Source organism: Schistocerca serialis, chromosome 10 (genome assembly GCF_023864345.2).
Source record: "Schistocerca serialis cubense isolate TAMUIC-IGC-003099 chromosome 10, iqSchSeri2.2, whole genome shotgun sequence".
NCBI classification, from domain to species: Eukaryota; Metazoa; Arthropoda; class Insecta; order Orthoptera; family Acrididae; genus Schistocerca; species Schistocerca serialis.
In genome coordinates, this window is record NC_064647.1 from 36,703,987 (window position 1) to 36,726,280 (window position 22,294).

At 44.0% G+C, this 22,294-nt stretch overlaps 1 protein-coding gene across 5 annotated transcripts in view; it reads left to right on the forward strand.

Moving 5' to 3' along the window:
• LOC126425232 (spectrin beta chain) overlaps positions 1–22,294 on the forward strand; it is a 535,456-nt gene that overhangs the window by 313,916 nt on the left and 199,246 nt on the right. The window lies entirely within an intron of this gene.

The following is a 22,294-nucleotide window of genomic DNA, read 5'->3' on the forward strand; positions in this document are numbered from 1 at the left end:
TTGTTTGGAGTGTAGTAGTAGTAGTAGTAGTAGTAGTAGTAGTAGTATTGAAAGAACACACATTGCGCGCAATGGTGGGTGGGTAGTAAAAAAAGGAGTGCAGCACTAGGTTTTTATATTACTCATATTGAATAAATTCTGTGCAAAACTGTATTGCGCGCCAAGGATGAACAGAGCGAAGTAGCAGTGTTTTGAAAAGGCTGGCCTTGTATTTGGGAGGGTTGGAATTACCCCCTTCATCCAGCCACAGTGATTAAGGATTTGAGGTTTTCAGTGGTTTCCCTAAGTTATTTCAGGCAAATGCCGAGATGGTTGGCACTATAAGGTGACTACCGACTACTTGTCCGATAAGTCTGTAGTTGCCTCTGTATGTGAACTATGTTGTTTTTGTTGTTCTTGTGCTGTAATGTCATGAGATGTAGAAGTAATACGCGGACGAATACTACTACTAAAACGGTAATCTCCCGTCCTGCTTCATATTTTCCTCAGCAGGTTGTGACCTGGATGAATGTTGAGCCGGTGTTACAGAGACCTGAATGGCCGGAGCAGCTGTAGGGGAGAAGGTCACGTGCTTCTAGAGGGTTAAAGAGGCTGGCCGCACCAGTTGCATGTGTGGCATCTGCGCGCTTACCCCCCCTCCCCCCCCCCCTCTGTCTCTGTGTGTGTGTGTGTGTGTGTGTGTGTGTGTGTGTGTAGGCACGCAGAGACTGGTTCTGCACACCTGGTGCGTCGGGGAAGGGGCGCAGTGGTTAGACACTGGACTCGCATTCGGAAGGACGACGGTTCAATCCCGCGTCCGGCCATCCTGATTTACGTTTTCCGTGATTTCCCTAAATCGCTCCAGGCAAATGCCGGGATGGTTCCTTTCAAAGGGCACGGCCGACTTCCTTCCCCGTCCTTCCCTAATCCGATGAGACCGATGACCTCGCTGTCTGCTCTCCTTCTCCAAAAAACAACAACAACAATCGGGGAAGGGGGCTGGTTGTCGGAGACACCTTCCCTGTGAAATGATTGTTTGCTAGCACCGTACACGAAATGTGCCCGTCTTTGCAGTTGTCCCACGACATTTTCACGGTCTGCCAAACTGCGCATGCCGGGGCGATAATGTTTACCTATACACGCACCATTTTACCGACCGACCGATGAATTTCGACGCAGCCTACACGCGTCTCCGACCGACTGTTGCTGTGATTTATCTTACGTTCATTGAGACTACGTTCTACGAGATCCCGTTTGGTTCTATACACGAACAAAAACTGTATTTTGCCTTGGCCGGTTTAGAGGTAATAAGACCAAAAGGGGAAAAAAAGTATCATCCACGCTTCGTTACTCACGCAGCAGGGAGCCAGTGATTTTCGTAATTATCTGAGAATGAATGAAACACGCACTTCGGAACTACTAAACGTCATCCAGCTATCATCAAACCACTGTTAACGAAAAACAATACAATCATGAGAGAGGCTGTAAACTGCGAGCGCAGGCTGTTAGTTATGTTGCGGTTTCTAGCCGCTGATAGAAGTTACGAGGACCTCAAATTCAGTGCGGTTGTAAATTCCTCAAAGGATGTTCATGTAAATTTTCTATTTACACCTGTGTTAGTTTCTGAAACTCGTTTCAGATAGAAAAAAGATTACAAATGGTGGTGACGCACATCATCTAATACATGCAGCAAAAGATGTATAAAAAATGAAAGCATCTAGCAACTGTTAAAATAAATCCTGTACTTCGCTCTTCATAACAGAAGGCTTGGATTTAGGCAGCACTTTTTTAACAACGATACATTTTATGAATAAAAGTCCATTGTATGGCTATATTACAGTTTTTAGGTTTCACTTTCGATACGTATCGGAAATGAAATCTAGGATCTTCCTACGTATGTTTCGGTTTTTAAATTTCACTCCCGAAAAATATCGAAAGTAAATCCTAAAAACCGTACAGAAGGTGGACGGACTTCTATTCATAGAATGTATTTGTTTTAACTATGTGCCGCATGAAACCATTACGGATTCGTTACAAAATGAAAAACTTGCATCATTTCTTGCATCTGTATTGCTGTACTCCTCACACTTCGTGTCTGACAAACATCTTAATCTCTCAGTTTGTCCAGGATCACCGTCATTAAAGTTTCATCCGTATCGCACTGTCCCATATACAGGGTAATAAAAAGTCAGTATAGATTTGAAAACTTAATAAACCACGGAATAATGTAGATAGAGAGTTAAAAATTGACACACATACTTGGAATGACATGGGGTTTTATTATAACCAAAAAAACAAAGTTCACAAAATGTCCGACAGATGACGCTGGACAGCAAAACTGCTATCATGACGGGTGAGAGGTACGCCGATATGTTGCAGAATCGCATCATCTCCAGCCTGGCTGATAAACACCTGCTGCAACGTACGATGTTAATGCAGGATGGCGCTCCACCCCATATTGCCAGACGCGTGAAAGATCTCTTGCGCGCGTCGTTTGGTGATGATCGTGTGCTCAGCCGCCACTTTCGCCATGCTTGGCCCCCCAGGTCCCCAGACCTCAGTCCGTGCGATTATTGACTTTGGGGTTACCTGAAGTCGCAAGTGTATCGTGAACGACAGACGTCTGTAGGGATGCTGAAAGACAACATCCGACGTCAATGTCTCACCATAACTCCGGACATTCTTTACAGTGCTATTCACAACGTTATTCCTCGACTACAGCTATTGTTGAGGAATGATGGTGGACATGTTGAGCATTTCCCGTAAAGAAAATCATCTTTGCTTTGTCTTACTTTGTTATGCTAATTATTGCTGTTCTGACCAGATGAAGCGCCATCTGTCGGACATTTTTTTGAACTTTTGTATTTTTTTGGTTCTAATAAAACCCCATGTCATTCCGAGCATGTGTGCCAATTTGTACCTCTCTATCTACATCATTCCGTGATTTATTCAGTTTTCAAATTTATACTGACTTTTTGATCACCCGGTATATTAGAATAGCATTTACTACGCGCACAGTAACAAAAGACGAACTTTTGTCTGGCGGCTGGTACGGCAGCGCCATTAATACACACGGCACAATGGGTGGAATTTTTTAGTTTAGTTTTGGGGTGTGGGCTTTGGGGTGGTCGCACCCGACCGACCGCCCGACAAAATAAGTTGGACGGTCGGTTGGCGAAAGCGCCAACAGGCGCCCAGTTTGTCGGTCGGTCGGTGGTGTGTAGGGACCTTCATTTGTCCGTACTACGCAAAGAATTATACTCTGTTTGTCACAGAAGTAAACATTGCGTTATGTATTCCTACCTCATCAGTCAGCTTCCCGCGGAACTTAAAATGACGCAATGTTCGCGTGTAGTTTGTGCTGCAGTCTCTTTAATTCACCAGCTGATGCATTTAACCTGCGGCTGCACGTATCTGCCCTCCCCACCGCTGGGATCCGAGCCAAGCGAGGATTGCGCTACGGCTGACACCCCGACAACACAAGTTCCCTGTGTATGAGATTCGTAAATACGGTGAACAGCAGGTAGGCATTTTTATAAGGGCAGTGATATGCTATATGGTAAGACTTCGTTATACAGCACCCAAGTAATTATTTATTTAGCCTCACCTCTTTCATCGGACCAGGAACAATACACAACAAAGATATTTAAAATAAAATTCTCAGTATCTATGCGTACTTCAGGTTCAACAATGTACATCTGAGAAATTATTATGAGAATAATTACATATGATTACCAACACAAATAATAATAATGTATAGCATATTTGAAGCCGTCTTTAGTATATGGGGAGATAATGAAATAAAACATTGAAATAAGTGACAGCGGCTGTTAAACGCTTTACGTAGACTCTGTAAACAAGGGGAGGCTGTGGTTGACAACAGAGCTGCAGGCAAGAATATAGAAAATATAACTATTGTGACGGTGAGCCATTAGTAGTTACTCGAAGTTTAAAAGGAATTTAATTTCTGTGTTTCTGACACAGGGAATGGTTTTGAGAACATGGCGACGTCATGTATTGGCACAGAGAGAATTTTACTTGGCTGATAACGAGTATTCGTGCTGCGCTATTCGCATAGTATTGTTAAGAGCTGAAGATGAAAACAGGGTGTGCGATGATTCGGAAGGGAAAGCGAAAGAGCAGCAAAAAACATGACGCAAACGTAGGATCTTTAATCTGCTTGAAATATGTGTAATGTAAAGACACATGTAGAGATTTCAGGAGGAAACAGTTTCCTTAGGTCGTGTTTTTCATTGCATACATCTAGTGCACTAGTCAGAGATACTCCGCTAAACTCTGATGTTATTTCTGAATCCTGCTGTATGGGTAGCGACGGATTTTTTTACCTTTAAAAAATCTGTAACAATTAACACATTAAACGCAATCAATTTCTCGCTACTTGTTTATTATTTCCCTCTCCAGTGTTTTACAAAACGTGGCGCGCAGCCCGTGATCTTCTAGTAGATCGTGGGGCTCCGGGTTCGATTCCTGACCAGATCGGAGATTTGCTACACTTAGGCGCTGGGTGTTAGTGTTGTGTCCGCAGCTCATGGCTGTGCGGTAGCGTTCTCGCTTCCCGCGCCCGGGTTCCCGGGTTCGATTCCCGGCGGGTCAGGGATTTTCTCTGCCTCGTGATGACTGGGTGTTGTGATGTCCTTAGGTTCGTTAGGTTTAAGTAGTTCTAGGGGACTGATGACCATAGATATTAAGTCCCATAGTGCTCAGAGCCATTTGTTAGTGTTGTCCTAATCTCTTTATCGACGGGCCGGCCGCCGAAGTGGCGTCAAATAGGTGAGCGTGCTGACTGCAACGGCTATATACGACTACAAGTGTCTGGTGCAGTTGTTAGGTCGTTTACTGATGAGATTTTCACTCTGCAGCGGAGTGTGCGCTGATATGAAACTTCCTGACAGATTAAAACTGTGTGCCGCACCGAGACTCGAACTCGGGACCTATGCCTTTCGCGGGCAAGTGCACGACCGAAGGGCCGAATTCTGCCTGTATTTGAGAACTCACGCCTATACCAGTTTTCTTTGGCGCTCCAGTGTATATTCGGTGTTAACAAATTCGTCCTTTTCAGAAATGTGTCCCTTGCTATAGCCAGTCTGCTTTGTATATGCGCCTAACTTTGTACGTAAATTACTTTTCTGCGAAGATAGCCACGTATTTTTTAGCGCCCCACTTCCAAATCTAATGCTCTCAGCATTGCCTGATTTAAGTCGACCACGTTACATTACCCAGCGCCCTGACGGTTTTGTGTGTAGACTGTAGAGCGTTTGACTCCTGGCTCGAAGGTTTCGCTTTCACTCCCACGAAGGATTTTTCCTCATTCTATCGGCTCCAAGAGGACCCCAGCTCCAGTCGATGTGCTTTCAGCAGTGAGCACCGAGAGATCTTCCACGAGGATACGGAGTGGCCCCTCCCCTCCCATTGTCGCTCACTATGCCTGGTGACAGTCCGGTCGAGGAGTTGAGTCACAGCCTTCACCTTCACCTTCACCTTTCATATTTCATTAACATTCTCATACTTTCGTTGATTCCGTCCGATAAACTCCTTTCAGGACACGTCCATTCTGTTCAACCGGTTTTTGCCGACATGCCGTCTGTAACCGAATTAAAATATGGTCGTCAAACCCCGGAGTTCTTATTTCTTCTCCCTGAGCTTAAATTATGTTTCCAGACTTTTCCTTAGTTTCCTTTACTACTTCCTCTGCCTACAGAGAACGAGAATTACAGCCGGACGGTGTGGCCGTGCGGTTCTAGGCGCTTCAGTCTGGAACCGCGTGACCGCTACGGTCGCAGGTTCGAATCCTGCCTGGGACATGGATGTGTGTGATGTCCTTAGGTTAGTTAGGTTTAAGTAGTTCTAGGGGACTGATGACCTCAGATGTTAAGTCCCATAGTGCTCTGAGCCATTTGAATTTGAACAAGAATTACATCAAAACAATGATGCTGAAAAGTCCGTCACTTGAAGATATTTTAAAAACGTAACCATCGGTGGCAACGAAGTACATCGTCTCAGTACGATGTGAGGTGGTTATTTACGAGTTTGACAGCGACATGACATTACTCAAGTGTTGGCAGGCCGGGGATTGAACTCCAAATCTCCTGTCATCCACAGAGATATATAAACCAGATAATAAAGTCGAAAACGCTCAGATGTTTCGTAGTTGATAAGAAAATGATTTGTTTTTCTTATCTATTACCAGAATTGATTATCTGTATTGTGATGCACGTGCTGAGTAGCAGCACAGCGTAGTGAACGGTGTGCACAATCTAGTTTCTGAGCAAGCACTTGAGACACACATGAGTAGGGTGTCACGTAAGGGACCTGATGATAGGGCTCAGCGACCCCTAAATCTAACGCGTTTAAAGATGTGTGGTCAAGAACACAGATGTCGGTGAGAAATAGAGTGAACGAAGGGAAGTGAATAATAGTATACAGATACGCTGTGTGGCGTTTATCATACAGGGTAATTGAAACAAAGGAGTAAAAGTGGGGGGCAAGGTACTTCGTGCTCCCCCCCCCCCCCCCCCCCCCCCCCCCCCCCCGCCAATAGTTAAAAGTAGGGGCCTCGCCCCCTCCTCCCATATTCGCATTTCTCATCGCTCTCCCCCCCCCCCCCCCCCCCCCCCGTTCTTCATCCTTTACTGGGAAATTAGTTAAAACTTGCGCATACATTTTTGCATAATATGTAGGAAAAAAAACACCGATTTTATGAGCTATTGCGTATTCCTTTCTGCTACTCCTCCAACGTCTGCATATGACGAACTGTCGTGACAGGGTTTGTCCCCTGTTTCTGTGCTATTCGCACACTTTTACTGTACGGAGGTATGCGGGGAACTAAAGCTCGCAGCGCTTTGGCTGCTCTACTTCCTCCCACAGCACCTTCTGGCAGCTTGTAAAAGAAACTAATGAGCAATAGTGACAACGAATTTGATGGCGATCGCTAGAAGGACTAGGTAACGTTAAAGAATCTTCATTCATTTTTGTAAATTCTATTGACAATAACTAGGTACAACGCCACACAAATCAGCACCGGCTCCAGGGATTTTGCTGCCCCGCGCGAACATGTTAAGCGGCCCCCCCCCCACTCCCCCCCCCTTTTCGACAGTCAACTTTTTCCACAATATATTTCATACATGACGCCTTATTTTCACATATCACACTCATTCGTCTCTTTGTTGTGAATATGTCTTTAAGATCAAAGCTGCGGTCAGTGATACGTTTACAGTGCAATACATTTTAAGTCATTTTTGTTTGAGGAAACGTTTCTTTCGTAAATCAGAGCACACTGTTTCTGTACCATAGGTAATTTTCAATAAGACCCTTGATTTTATTAATAATTTGTATTTCCAATTTATTCTCACATTCCTTCATTTACGCAAGATGGATTTGCCGCCCCCAAAAATCTGCCGCCCTGGGCGATGGCACGGTTCGCCCCTCCCTAGAGCCGGCCCTGACAATAATCAACACTATTGTTACATCGCTACTTCTTGTTAGGCGCACAGTTCTGTTACGCAGGCCGCAGCTAATGTTGGCAGCGAACGTAAATATTCCGGAGCTGGGCATCGCCAGTGGTCAGTTAGTCTTACTGTGACTCGGTTCAGTTGTTAATCTTTCGTCCCTTACTGTCCAGTTTAAAATGGGCAAGTTTATAATTAGGAAGAAATGTGACAATGTGGCAAGCGTTAGCGATGATGGAGCTAGACACAGTGTTAGTGGTGCTGTGGGTGTGACAACAAAGACACAGATAGCGACGGAACTGTGGCGGTGACAAAGAAAACACTGTTCCCGGAAAAAAAAAACGCTGTTATCAGCCCTCTTGGAAACAGCAATTTGCATGGATCGATTACACTAAGGTAAAAGATGTTATTTTTTGCAAAATTTGCAGACAATTATTTGAAGAAAATCGTTTTCAGTTCTCTGACAAAATGGAAAAAACTTTCATCGAAACTGGTTTTTCGAACTGGAAGAAAGGGGTTTTTCGAACTGGAAGAAAGGGGTAGAAAAGTTGAAAGCGCATGAATATAGCCGTAGCAACGGTAATACTGATATGCGAAACAAAAATGCAACATCGTAGTCAACTAATATTTTTGCAAAGTCGGTCATGATCGTCTTAATAGAAAGACTCGGCTGTCCGTAATTTTTGACAGTGTGGCTTGTAAAAGAACTCGCATAATTAAAGCCCCAGAGCAATTCTCTACGGCAAAGTAAAAAAAATAAATAAATAAATATCGAAATTACACACACACACACACACACACACACACACACACACACAGAGACAGAGACAGAGAGAGAGAGAGAGAGAGAGAGAGAGAGAGAAGAGGACACACACACACTAGGGAGGGGGACAAAGTTCCGGAACTTGCGCCAGCGCAGCGGCGAAGTTGGCAAGTGCTCTACTGTATTGTGGGCCAGGAACGGGGACAAGGCTAAAGCGCAGTGTAGCCGGGTGAACTACTGTGCGCTGTCGTCTGGTGCAGCGCGGCTTCAGCCAATGGCGGAGCGAGGCGCAGGTCGTTGGCAGCAGCCCCTCCTCCCCTGCCCCCGACTCAATCCGTGCATCCTGTGGACACCCTGTTCCTCCCCCCTCCCCCCTCCCCTCTCTCCGACCCTCCTCGCCCCTTTCCACTTTAGATCCGATCAGGCGAGCGCGTCGGCGCAACTACTCGCCCGTGCCAGCTAGTAGGGAATTCTGTGCTAAGCTCTCAGCGGTATTCCTCACGACCCTTACATTATGTATAGTTTGTGTCCCACATAGCGTGAACAAATATTGAAGGAGACGTTCAGAGGGTACGGGAATTTTGCTGTCTTGTCACGATTTGTAACTTTCATCAAAAACCATTCAAACAACAATATTTGAGTAGTTCGATGTACTTTCGTAAAGGCATGTGATAAATCTACAAAAGCGTATAGAAGTGGATGTACTCTTTTACATGTTTGTAGATACACATTTCACATAAATAAATAAATAAAAATGCTGAAAAGTGAGGCAGAAGTGAGCGCTACGTCCACCTGAACATTTACAGCTGTTGCGTAAACAGGACCTATCGGACTGAAAGCTGATTCTGCCGGCGGCAATGTCGACTCCACATTTACATATGTCCCGGTTGTTTTCTCTAAATGTTTACCTGCAAACATTAAAAAGTTCTCACTCGCTATACTCTTTTGAAGTGCTATGGAAACAATACGGTTTTTTTAGAGCCACCGAGGACTGTTAACGTACGTCGCTTTACATCTTATATCTTAAACGTACTACCAACTTCCTACCTTCATTACTTTCCGAAAGAATCGTATTTGAGCATGTTCAAAGACACTTGGGTGGTTTGCACTCCAAATATATTCTAGAAATACAGTACACCCATAAGGGTGTAAGACTTCGTACGGTAGTGTGGAAATGTTTTTTTTTTTCCTATTTCTTCACAAGGTATTTTTAATTGCGTTGTTGCAATATGTAGGTGGAATAAAGGCAAATGAACTCAGTGAAATGGGAGTTTAACACGATGTCCAGTGTCGTTAGAATCAGTGGTTTTGGTTCTTGTTAAACGCAAAGTTGTTTGAAACGTATTTTTTATGTACCCAATCTACAGAGCTTCCCCGAACTAAGCTAGTGCAGTTGATCCCTGTCCGACTGTAGAATTTCGTGCCACTCAACAGGATTTCCAGTTCTGACGGCGCTTTTTCAATCTGTCTCCCCCCTTCTCTCTCTCTCTCTCTCTCTCTCTCTCTCTCTCTCTCTCTCTCTCTCTCCTCCCGTCTCGTCCGTATAACTGGTCGGTTACCGGATACAGCGGCATTGTACTGCCGGCTCCTGCCACCACCAATAACTAATAAAGCACTGCAGTGTTCAGAGCAGCTCCTGTTTTGATAACAGCTCCACGTAACTATCTACAAGGGCGAGGGACTACTTAACCATGCTGTTGAAACGGTATTGCTTAGACCTTCAGTAACTGGAAAGCATGGAAACAAAGAAACAGCTGTTGATTTGAAGCTTGGAATCTAGCCGTAAGTCGTCACAATGGCTAAACATGAAGAGCACTAATCCGGCAAAGGGGATGTCCTTAATTAACCGGTTCCGTACGTTTGTAACTTGTCCCTAATAGTGAATTCCCAACAAGTTTGAGACATGTTGTCTTGCGATGTTAAGTTTACTTCTTCGTCAAAAACGCGCCTCTGCTTAACAGAAACGTTTGTAACGACAATGCAGTTAGCTTTTTGACCAAAGCAAGTGTTACGGTTCGTGTTTCGCGGTGCAGTAAACGTACGTGACGGATGACACACACACACACGCACACGCACGCGCGCGCGCGCACACAGGGCGGGGAAAAGTAAGCCCCATCACCCGATTTCCCAGGAACTTCACTCGGTGGAACAGCAGTCAAAACACGTGAACACGTGTCTTGGCTTATCCGTAGACACTCGACTGCTCTGAAAAAACGGCCGTCAGAGTTTTCGAGGTACGTGTGATGGCGCTTTTACCGCGCTGTGGCACAGTGGGTTTTGCGCCCCGCATTCAGAACCAGATTATTACATTTTTGTTTTTCGTTTATATACCCATATCTGTAAAAGATTACCACACGGGTACTTCCCAGTGTGTATTGATACAACGTTGTTCTTATTCGTCTACTAACTGTACGTCAGATGAATGAACTAGAAATATAAGAGAGAAAATTATTTGAAATTGTTTTCGTGAAACTCCTGTAATGTAATTTGATTCACAATCAATTGCAAGCGCCAGTTTGCGTGGTTTGCTGCGAAATTACTGCCGACGCGGGAAATCTCCAGCCGTGTTAACGACGCTTCTTTCCCGAGTGTGCTCCATACGAAGAAATGCCACTATCTCAGACCTACCTTCGCGCGCGATGCTCGTGGAATAGCCGTTTCGAATGTTTGTACTTTCGGCGGCATCCTAAAGAGTGCACCACATATTTTTGAAAAATAAACACGAATAAACTATAAAAATTAATATGAGAACTGATAGAAGAATGAAATATCACAGTATGAGTATTTAAAAAGATTGTAAGCCCTCAACATATCATCCACATGTAACACTTGTTCCGCGTGTTCTGAGGCGCCTTGTGACGGTCCGCGCGGCTGCCCCCCGTCGGACCCTCGAGTCTTCCCTCGGGCATGGTTGTGTGTATTGTCCATAGCGTCAGTTAGTTTACGTTGGATTAAGTAGTGTGTAAGCTTAGGGACCGATGGCCTAAGAGTTTGGTCCCCTAAGATCTCACCACAAATTTTTTTTAAGCACTTGTTGTGAAATCTAGTTTTTACAATAAATATATCGTCTTGTATCCCGTAATTTGATATTAAACATTAGTTGAATAACCTTCTGCAGACATAAGTAGATCAATCAAAACAGTAAAAATAAAGAAATAAAAACACTAATAGTGTTTCGAACGCGGGGTGCAGAATTAAGAAGCAGAGACGATAACCACTGAGCCACCATTAGTCTGATGTGCGGTAAAAGGCCCATGCAGCATGTCGAAACTTTTTTCCTGTCAGAAACGATCGAGTATCTATGCGTAAGTAGACACACGTGCTGGCTTATTTTGATGCTTCATGCTCTGAGCGAAGTTCCTGGGAAATCCGGTGATGGCACTTCTGTTCCGCTTATGAGAGGAAGAGAAGTATTCAGCGACCAGTCGAGTGCAACACAAAATGGTGCTCACGATAAAACAGCGTGTGCTCATTGAGAGGTGAATGTTGCGGCAAGCACAATTCGTGGAAAATTTCTGCCGAACTGTTTGTGCGAGATCCTGGAATTTGTCTCAAGCGATTTGGAGAAATCAAGGAACACTAAATCTAGATAGCTGGACGAGGATTTGAACCGTTATCCACTGGAGTCCAGTGTGCTGATCACTGCGCCACCTCGCTCGGTTGTGAGACTGGAGGTGTTTCGAGAAAACCTACAGCAAAGTCTCCAGTGCAAAACTTAGTGGGGAAATGGCGTGAAACTGACTCTGTAGCGAATGAACAGTCACTATCCGAAAAAGAGTTGAAACACAAAAAAACATCGCTGTAGTGTTACTGTGACTGTGTTTTATTTCCCTACCCTGTATATTCCTCGACTACTATAGGGACATTAGAAAAAAGCAGTCCGATAGTGGAACGAGTTAGGAAGGGGAAGGGGCACATATTAGCTCACGGTTAACGACGAAATAATTTTGAAATTACACGACAAATATGTGTAGGTACAGCCCTCTGCTAATCAATAGCCATTACATGTTCTGCCATTCTTCAAACTCGTACCTAATTGAAACATTTTGTAACACAGCATTTCTTCGCCGTCCACGTGTGCTATTGTAGTCACTTGAACGTCAAGTTTCCGGCCACAGGGCCTGAGGCTGAACAGTATTTCCCTAATCATCCAAACCGGATGGCGATCCGAGCAGCCAAAGCTGAGTTTTAAGTTCGAGTAATTTCCGCTTTACTGTTGGTAATTCTACATCTATATATATGCTCCGCTAGCCACCAAGCGGTGTGTGGCGGAGGGCACTATCCGCCCCAAAGTCATATCTCCCCCCCCCCCCCCCCCCTCCCGCTATTCCACTCGCGGATCGCGCGAGGGAAAAACGACTGTCTGAACGCCTCAGCACAATCTCTTATTTCCCTTATCTTTGAACGGTGATCATTGCGCGATTTGAAAGTTGACGTAATAATATATGCTCTACATCCTCGGTGAAGATCGGATTTCGGAATTTAGTGAGCAGCCCCTTCCGTTTAGCGCGTCGTCTATCTGCAAGCGTGCCCCACTTCAAACTTTATATGAGATTTGTAACGCTCTCGCGATGGCTAAATGTACCAGTCACGAATCTTGCCGCTCTTATTTGGACCTTCTTAGTATCTTGAATCAGACCCAACTGGTAAGGGTCCCATACAGACGAACAGTAAGACTGGACGAACTAACGTATTGTTAGCTATTTGCTTTGTTGAAGGACTGCATCGCTTCAGGATTCTAACAATAAACAGAAATGTGACCGCTTCCAAAGACTGGGCATTTATTTTGTATTCTTACATTAATGGGGATTTTCGCCTTGTTATACGCAGTAGGTAACACTTAGTAATATTGAGAGATAACTGCCAGTATGACCTGGGCCTTCTTCCAGTCCCGTGGAACTTTCCGCTGTTCCAGCTATCTCTGATAGAGGATGGATAAGAATGGTGCTATATTTGTAGCATTGTCAACATACAATCTTACGGGAATGCCGTCTGGGCCAGATGCCTTCCTGGCGTCTAAGGATCTTAACTGTTTTACAATCCCAGATACACTAAACACTATGTGAACCGTCCTTGCGACAATTGCGTCGCAGATACTCAAAAGTCCTGCCAGGAAGTGGTAGTCTATTAGCCGGAGCAGGGAATTGTCAAAGAAGATGCCTACATTCTGCTCGTGATTCTGATTGGCTGGGAGGCATAAAAGTGAAATAATTTCGTGTAACGGTCAAAGAGCTCGCGAACTCCGAAAGTCAGTCAATAGTATTACCGGCTTTTTCAGTCGTGGATCCTCTGGAGGCGAAGATGCTGATTCGAGAGTGGTATCGATTTCTGCCTCAGGATGCTTAGTAATCCACGAAGTGTTGCTCCCAGCACGGAAAGTTGAGAGGACTGATTATTTCCCGTGCGTCGATATGGCGTGCTTGACGATTATATGGCTAAATGGCTCTGAGCACTATGGGACTTAACTTCTGAGGTCATCAGTCCCCTAGAACTTACAACTACTTACACCTAGCTAACCTAAGGACATCACACACATCCATGCCCGAGGCAGGATTGGAACCTGCGACTGTAGCGGTCGCGCCGTTGCAGACTGTAGCGCCTAGAACCGCTCGGCCACACCAACCGGCACTATTTTATGGTTTTTGTGGGAGAGTTAGTTGCCTTCAGAGAGAGTGCGCACGCTATGGAGGCAGTCCCCAAACTTTTGTTGTGGAGCCAGGTATCTCGTTGCACGATTGTCGTTTTATAGTGCGTTTAAAATTAGTTGCTACTTTGACGTTTGGTTGACCGGAGGGGGACGTGATGCCGTTGCCCAGGTAACACCAATAGCCAGCCGGCTTTCCCTACCACGCCGCCAGCGGTGCGGCTGGTAAAGCGCCCTGTGGCCACACCATGAATAAACAGTACGACGTGGTGTCACGCATTAGACGTCAGCTCTCTTAATGTAGTATTCTCTGGCATTGAAGTGTTCTGTAATCGTCAGGTATTGTCAACAATTGTTTTGTGTTGGCGTCGCATTAATATGCAGTACATCTGAATACGGGATTTGCAATAAAAGTGTCGTTTAAGCACACGTTCACTGGCTGGGAAGATTACGTTCTGCTGCAAAACATTCGACAGTACTATAGAACAAAACGCCCTACCACTATGTTGTGGTGGTGCATAAAGCTCCGACAGTGCGGTGGACGAAAGCGGATATTTTGCTCTAGGTACAAAAAAGTATTCAGTGAGCGAAAGTTGAAGCTGTATAAGACTAAGCTAAAGAAGTTGTAGTGCTAAGCCAAAACTTGGTAGTGCGAAGCTTAACCCTGTCTCTTGGGCCATAGTCAGGCAGGCGACTCTTACTTTACACGTGTTGCAGCGCAGAGAATTAATCCGACCAGGAGAGTAAATGTTACCCATTAAGTCCACGGATATTGCGTAATTGTCTCGCGCGCCACCACGTAAGCTCCGAAATAGGGTGAAAGGAACGTTTATCTGTTTGACAGAGCAGGTTGTGAGTTCGGTTTTGCGAAGATCTTTTTTTCTCGTTCCGAGGTAGTAATAAGAGCGATAACTTCAGTGAAATAGCAACAGTGTCTACCGAAACTGCCACAGACAAGGTCCCTGATATTCTAAAACTGAAAGTTTTTGCGTGAAACCGAGAGTCAAATGATCAGTAGCAAAATACTATTAAACATATCCAAACGAGTTATATAAAAGTATCTGCAGACTTCAACGACAAAAGTTAAGACATTAATGTATATATTTCGTCTACCATGTCTTCGGCTCCGTTTTACTGTTTCTGGTTTCTTTTCCACATCTCGAAATGCGACAGTCCAAGTTTATGTGCTACTTCCGAAGTATATAAGAACTATCCTCATGTTGTTGTTGTGGTCTTCAGTCCTGAGACTGGTTTGATGCAGCTCTCCATGCTACTCTATCTTGTGCAAGCTTTTTCATCTCCCAGTACCTACTGCAACCTACATCCTTCTGAATCTGCTTAGTGTATTCATCTCTTGGTCTCCCTCTACGATTTTTACCCTCCACGCTGCCCTCCAATACTAAATTGGTGATCCCTTGATGCCTCAGAACATCTCCTACCAACCGATCCCTTCTTCTGGTCAAGTTGTGCCACAAACTTCTCTTCTCCCCAATCCTATTCAATACTTCCTCATTAGTTATGTGATCTACCCATCTAATCTTCAGCATTCTTCTGTAGCACCATATTTCGAAAGCTTCTATTCTCTTCTTGTCCAAACTATTTATCGTCCATGTTTCACTTCCATACATGGCTACACTCCATACGAATACTTTCAGAAATGACTTCCTGACACTTAAATCTATACTGGATGTTAACAAATTTCTCTTCTTCAGAAACGCTTTCCTTGCCATTGCCAGCCTACATTTTATATCCTCTCTACTTCGACCGTCATCAGTAATTTTGCTCCCCAAATAGCAAAACTCCTTTACTACTTTAAGTGCCTCATTTCCTAATCTAATTCCCTCAGCATCACCCGACTTAATTCGACTACATTCCATTATCCTTGTTTTGCTTTTGTTGATGTTCATCTTATATCCTCCTTTCAAGACACTGTCCATTCCATTCAACTGCTCTTCCAAGTCCTTTGCTGTCTCTGACAGAATTACAATGTCATCGGCGAACCTCAAAGTTTTTATTTCTTCTCCATGAATTTTAATACCTACCCCAAATTTTTCTTTTGTTTTCTTTACTGCTTGCTCAATATACAGATTGAACAACATCGGGGAGAGGCTAGAACCCTGTCTTACTCCCTTCCCAACCACTCATAATGAAATAAAATTGGCCAGGCGCGAATAGGACTCCTCCACAGAGGGTATCGTACGAACTTATATAGACAGTTCACCCATTCCGGAAATAGAGGATGTCGACGATTTTTGCCTGTTAACGAGGTTGATACTGGAGAGATATCGGTCCCAGGCATTACAAGACTTCCGAGGATATTTTAATTTCAAGTTTGAAGTCGTGTAACAAATGACCAAAGAAATATTTTTTTCGTGTGGTATAATTGCACATTCCCAATTTTCTGATGCTTTTTGCGTTTACTTGTACAGTAAAAGTATTTCTTGCCAAAGTTAATGATTCTACTTCAAAGAGAAGTACTCTCTAGGTTTCAGTGAGTGAAGTAGCGAGTATCAAAATGTGTGACATAAATGGCCGTATATCTTGATTGCACTGACTTCGACGCTTGACTTTCGTGCATCGCAAAGGAATCGATACATTACTATGTGACGAAGATTTTAACTTGATACTTGTTACGTCTGTCCGTTCCTGACGGAGTGGTAAGAGTTCAGTTTTTATCGATTGAGTTACAGAACCCTGAAAAGGAACCGACTAACAACGTGGAAGGAAAAAGGAACAAGAGGTGGGGGTTGTTTGATTCCGGTAGTGCACCACGCCCTGGGGCTTTTGTTATTGCTTTAACCTTGACACACCTTCCCGCGCCACAAGAGTTGTATTTCCTCGTAAAAGCTCTCCTTACTTTGGTTAAGTGTGTGAAATGAGATATGCTTTAATGGCTTTCGTGTCAAGTCCGACGAGGTTAGAGAGACGGATTGTGTGAGGAAATGCACTTCCCTATCTTTGGGGTGTTGGGGGCGAGAAGGCTCGAACCGAGACTGGCGTGATCGATAGTGGCGGCGGCCCGGCTTTTGTCGGGGTTGCTTGCCACGCCTTTTTTGTCCCCACGGGAGACAGGCCTTTGTGGGGAGAGTGCTGTGGAGGGAATCAGTGTAGTGGGGGGGGGGGGCGGGGGAGAAGAGCGGAGTGCGAGGGAGGGAAGGGGTAAGACGCTGTGAGCAAACCAATTTCGCAGCAGCTTTTTCGCCGCACCGAACGGAGCGTATCATTGTTCGTCCTGTCTGCGCGTGATGACATTATCTACGTTATTAAACGGCTAAAGGGGTGCATGTCACAGTTGCAGGTGGCGTTTCCAACGGCATTTAGGGCCAACAAAAATTGATTTTTCAGTCTTTCACTTAATTATTGACTGAATTTAAAATCCTGCCTTAATAAGTTCAGTAAGAGGTTAATCTTACATTAAAGGTTTGACGCAGTATGTCAAATATCAGGGCTCAAAACTGTCTCTTTATCTTGAGGCAGCGCAACTCAGGACGCACGTATCACTCACACGTATGCATCCGGTGTTTGGGACTGGAGCACTTCGCGATTCCATACTAACATTATACATAATTCCAACCCCTTTCGAAACTTTTCCCTCCACATATCACAAAGATGAAGAAAAAAAAAAGTTTATCGCTTTAATTTTAATTGTTCATTGCAGTCAAACTTCGGCTACAGGCATGATGATGTTTTAATCTGTTACTTCCTTGCTACTGACTCTACTCTCTGTACATTTTGCTAATACGTACTGTATTCGACTGGATGTACCTGCAAAATTATATCTTTCTGTGACACACAGTTCAGGGGATTCGACATTTAATACATGGGAGTTCGATTTTTATTAGAGTGGGTGAGGGGGTTGGAGGAGAGTTTATAAGATTTCGACATGCGTACCACGTCAGGCGACTTGTTGTGTGTTTCAAACCTTGGCTAACGTGAAACAGGGAGTAGGGTTGCCCGTATTTGAGAATTAAACAAAATTGTCCGGTATGGACCTTTCAAGGGACGCTGAAATCCCCTGTGTAATGTTTTTTTCCATTTTATCGTGTAATTCATTGTCGAAATTATTAGGTCGGTGCATAAGTTCGTTGCGTTTTTGTTTTGCATTATGATATTCCTGTTGCTGCGGGTTTATTTATCGATTTCCATTTTTTATTTGTAGTTCACTGTTGTTATTTCACTGATGTATTGTCTTTTTTCGTTTGGAAATATTGAGTGGAGCGCTAAAAAACGGAGTACCAAGTGGAGAAATCTTGATATTTTGAATTCAGCAGAAGTCATACCGCACCCACCTTATTCACCTGACAGTGCGCCCTGATTTTCACCTATTCCGCTCTCTATCGAACAACCTTCAAGGAACATCCTTTGCCGGCCGCGGTGGTCTAGCGGTTCTGGCGCTGCAGTCCGGAACCGCGGGACTGCTACGGTCGCAGGTTCGAATCCTGCCTCGGGCATGGGTGTGTGTGTGATGTCCTTAGGTTTAAGTCGTTCTAAGTTCTAGGGGACTTATGACCTACGATGTTGAGTCCCATAGTGCTCAGAGCCATTTTTGAACATCCTTTCCGGAAGAAAATGCGCTCCGGACGTGGCTCGACGAGTCCAGAACGACATGATTTCTACAGTCGCGGAATCTAAAAATAATCACAGCGTTGCCAGGCTGTTGCTGTAAATGGTGGAGGAGAATGTATTGTTGACGATGAAATTCTGTTATCTGTGTCTGTTGCCTTTATCAAACTTATGGGAAAGCTGTAAGAACTTATGCACCAACCGAGTACGTTCATGTGAAGCCTGTACCTCGCTGATAAGTATTCTTAGACGGTTGTAGGAATGATGGACAGTACGTCACATTACTTACCGTTAGACAGTCCATTTAAGTTTGAATTTGCCTTTTTTAAACTGCAGCGTTCGTCGATTGTCTAGATTGTCGAAGTAACTTAAATAATATAGTGTCTGTGTTGCAACAGAACTTCAAAATTTGGGAAGTTGCGACAAGAGTGAATTATGCTTTAATACTAATTGCATCTCCGAATCAACCGCAATTGCTCTTATACAATAGACGACAAAATTCAGCGGTTGTTACTCGACAGGAGTTTTTTATTGGACGAATACAATTAACACTAGAACAGAGGGAAAATGTTACATTGCTACAAAAGCATCGCAAAGTATACTAACCCACCTTTTATTCAAAGGAGTCGTAGTTTATAGGCTGTGCATTAGTTAATTACAGTTATTACATGCCCAATGGTATGTTAAATAATAAATGTCATTTTCTATGCCTTACTGCAATCGTCAATTTTACGGGGTTTTGGTAATCTAGGGTTACATTCGAAGTAATAATTTCTAATTAACTCCTAAGTGTGTTAAACGGCCGAGTCTTTATCTAGAAAGATAAGGAAGATGTCCGTGGCAGGCACACGTCATTAACAGTTGGTTCAGTGCGAAATGCATGACTTATAAGTTAAGAGTTCTTTTGTTGGGATTTTTTTAAGTTGTTGAGGGTGACAAGAAGCAGTTGACTAAAGCAAAACAAATGAATAAAAGTGAGTTAACCCTGATTACGGAATGAAATATGTTAATATTCAACGTTTGATATTTAGAATGTTTTGTGAATATTTAAACAAGCTCTGTAGTATTTAAAAAGTTACTAACAGAGTATTTTATAGTAAACTTAAGAACATAAGTTTTCTGTTTACCACTTCGTGAATTTCTTCCCGCAGTAAAATAACTGAACGGATACGTCAGCGGAACGCAGTAGACCCACGCAGCATTGAATAAAACTGTACAAGACGTGTTCACATCATTTAAAGAGTGAGCTTCGGTCGAAAGTAGCTTCTCCTGGCTGATGGAAGTAGACCGAACGATATTGGATTATATCGTTTGGTAATACCCTAGTTTGTAATGTTCGGTGAAGGGTACGAAATAGTTGTTTCGAAGTACCGATATGTTAAGTTTCCTTAAAAACGCGCCTTAAGTGTGAAAGTTATCGGGCAGAATTAGAAAGAAAAAGGCTAATAGTTATTTACAGTTAATGAGAAAACAGACTGATCATTCAGGAGTTGTCCCCTCTTCTAACTATAATTTACTGTAGATCCCTCAAACAAAAAACTGTCCCAGTTCTTGGAAAAAAGGACAGGTCACACCCGTCCACAAGGAGGGCAGTAGAAGCGATCCACAAAACTTTCGAATCACTCGTGCGAGCGGTTCTATAATATTTTTCAAGTATGTGGGGCCCGTACGAAAGAAGACTAACAGGGGATGTTGAACGTATACAGAAAAAGGCAGCCCAAATGGTAGCACATTTGTTTCACCCATGAAAGAGTATCACAGAGACACTGAAAGAACTGAACTCGCAGACTCTTGAAGATGCACGTAAACTATCCCGAGGTGGTCTAACAGAGTTTCAAGAGCCGGCTTTAAATGACGACTCTAGGAATATATTACAATCCCCTACATATTACTCATATGGGGATCGTGATGATAAGATTAGAACAACTACTGCACGCAAAGAGACCTTCAGATAGCCGTTTTTCCCGCTATCCATACTTGAAACGGGGAGAAACCCTGATAATTGGTAGTGGGGCGCACTCTCTGCCATGCACCTCACGGTGGTACAGATGCACGACGACGACGTAAGTGAAATACACTGAAGCGCCAAAGAAACTGTTATAGGCATGCGTCTTCAGATCCAGAGATATCTAAACAGGCAGAATACGGCCCTGCGGTCGGCAAAGCCTATATGACAAAAAGTATCTGGTGCAGTTGTTCAATCGATTACTGCTACTACAATATCACGTTATCAAGGTTTAAGTGAGCCTGAAGGTGGTGTTATAGTCGGCGCACGAGCGTAGGACACAGCATCTCCTAGTAGCGATGAAGTGGGGATTTTCCCATTCGACCATTTCACGAGTGTACCGTGTGTATCAGGAATCCGGTAAAACGTCCAATCTTAAACATCGCTGAGGCCGGAAGAAGAGCCTGGAAGACCCGGACTAACGACGACTGAAGAGAATCCTTCAACTTGACAGAAGTGCAAACCTCCCGCAAATTGCTGCAGATTTCGATGCTGGGCCATCCACAAATGTCAGCGTGCGAGCCATTCAACGAAACATCATCGATATGGCGTTCGGAGCCCACTCTTGTATCCTTGATGACTGCACCACACAAAGCTTTACGCCTCGCCTGGGCCCGTCAACACCGACATTGGACTGTTGATGATTGGAAACATGTAGCCCGGTGACACTTGTTTTAAATTGTATCGAGCGGATGGAGGTGTACTGGTGTGGAGACAAGCTCATGAATCCATGGACCCTCCATGTCAGGAGGGGACTGTTCAAGCTTGTGGAGGCTCAGTAATGGTGTGGGGCGTGTGCAGTTGGAGTGGACCTCTGATACGACTCCGACAGGTTTGTCTGATCACCAGCATCCGTTGTATTCGCGCTCCAGCTATTTGTCGTCTGGATGTAGTCTTATGCTTTGAACTGGTTACCTAGGAGCATCCTATAAATGACTATACGGTATAGCTCGTTTTCTCCTTCGTGAATGATTAACCCTAGATTGTTTTTGTATTGTGGCAACTGTTGAGCTGTTTTGTCGACTATGTTAAGTGTTTATGTATACAAACATAAAATTTTGAAGTTACATGCATATGTATTTCATGCCATGGGCGATGCTTCCACGGTAGAAAGCTATACGATTCCGAACTCACTTAAAGTAAGATTATTATGTTCCGCAAGAAAAAGATATTATGCCGTTAACAATGTAGTTGCCAAAATGAATGATTTAAGATAAAAAAAAGATGAACACAAAAGACTGATTTAGATTTTAACCATACGTCCTTCTTTTAATTTTCGGTGTGAGTGAAACTGTTGTTTCGTTGGACTGCGTCGTCGTATCCCCCTCGTATTCTCTGTGTATTCCTGTGTGCAGTCTGTCGGTAATTGTCGCAATATTAGTATAGCGATTCTCGGTAACGTTTGTACGCCTGCGAAGTAAATCGTTTTGATGTGAGCTGTAGGCCATTAGCTCAGTCTTTCCTCCCTTTGTGGTTGAGTGAGATTACATTGGGCGCCTCTGTTTATGGCCTCTCCACCGTACCAGAGGAGGCACCCTGACTGATCAAAATGTGGATTAGACCGTGCTCGCTGTAGGATCTTGTCGTGCATAAGTACAAAGAAACATGCCATATCTCTCATCTACCCTCCTTTACACTCTATAGTGTTGTGCGATGTAACGGGCTGTCCAGTCACAATTGAAGAATTTTCTTCAGGATAAAATTCAGTCGTTAGTTGAAAATATAATTTTATTACGCCTTACCAGTTTCGACAAATCAATTTGTCATCTTCAGAGGCTACAAAATCAGGGATATTATACACTGAGGGGACGAGTCATCGGATGGCGTTATGCACAAATACACATTGCGGTTGTATCGTGTACACAATGTATAAA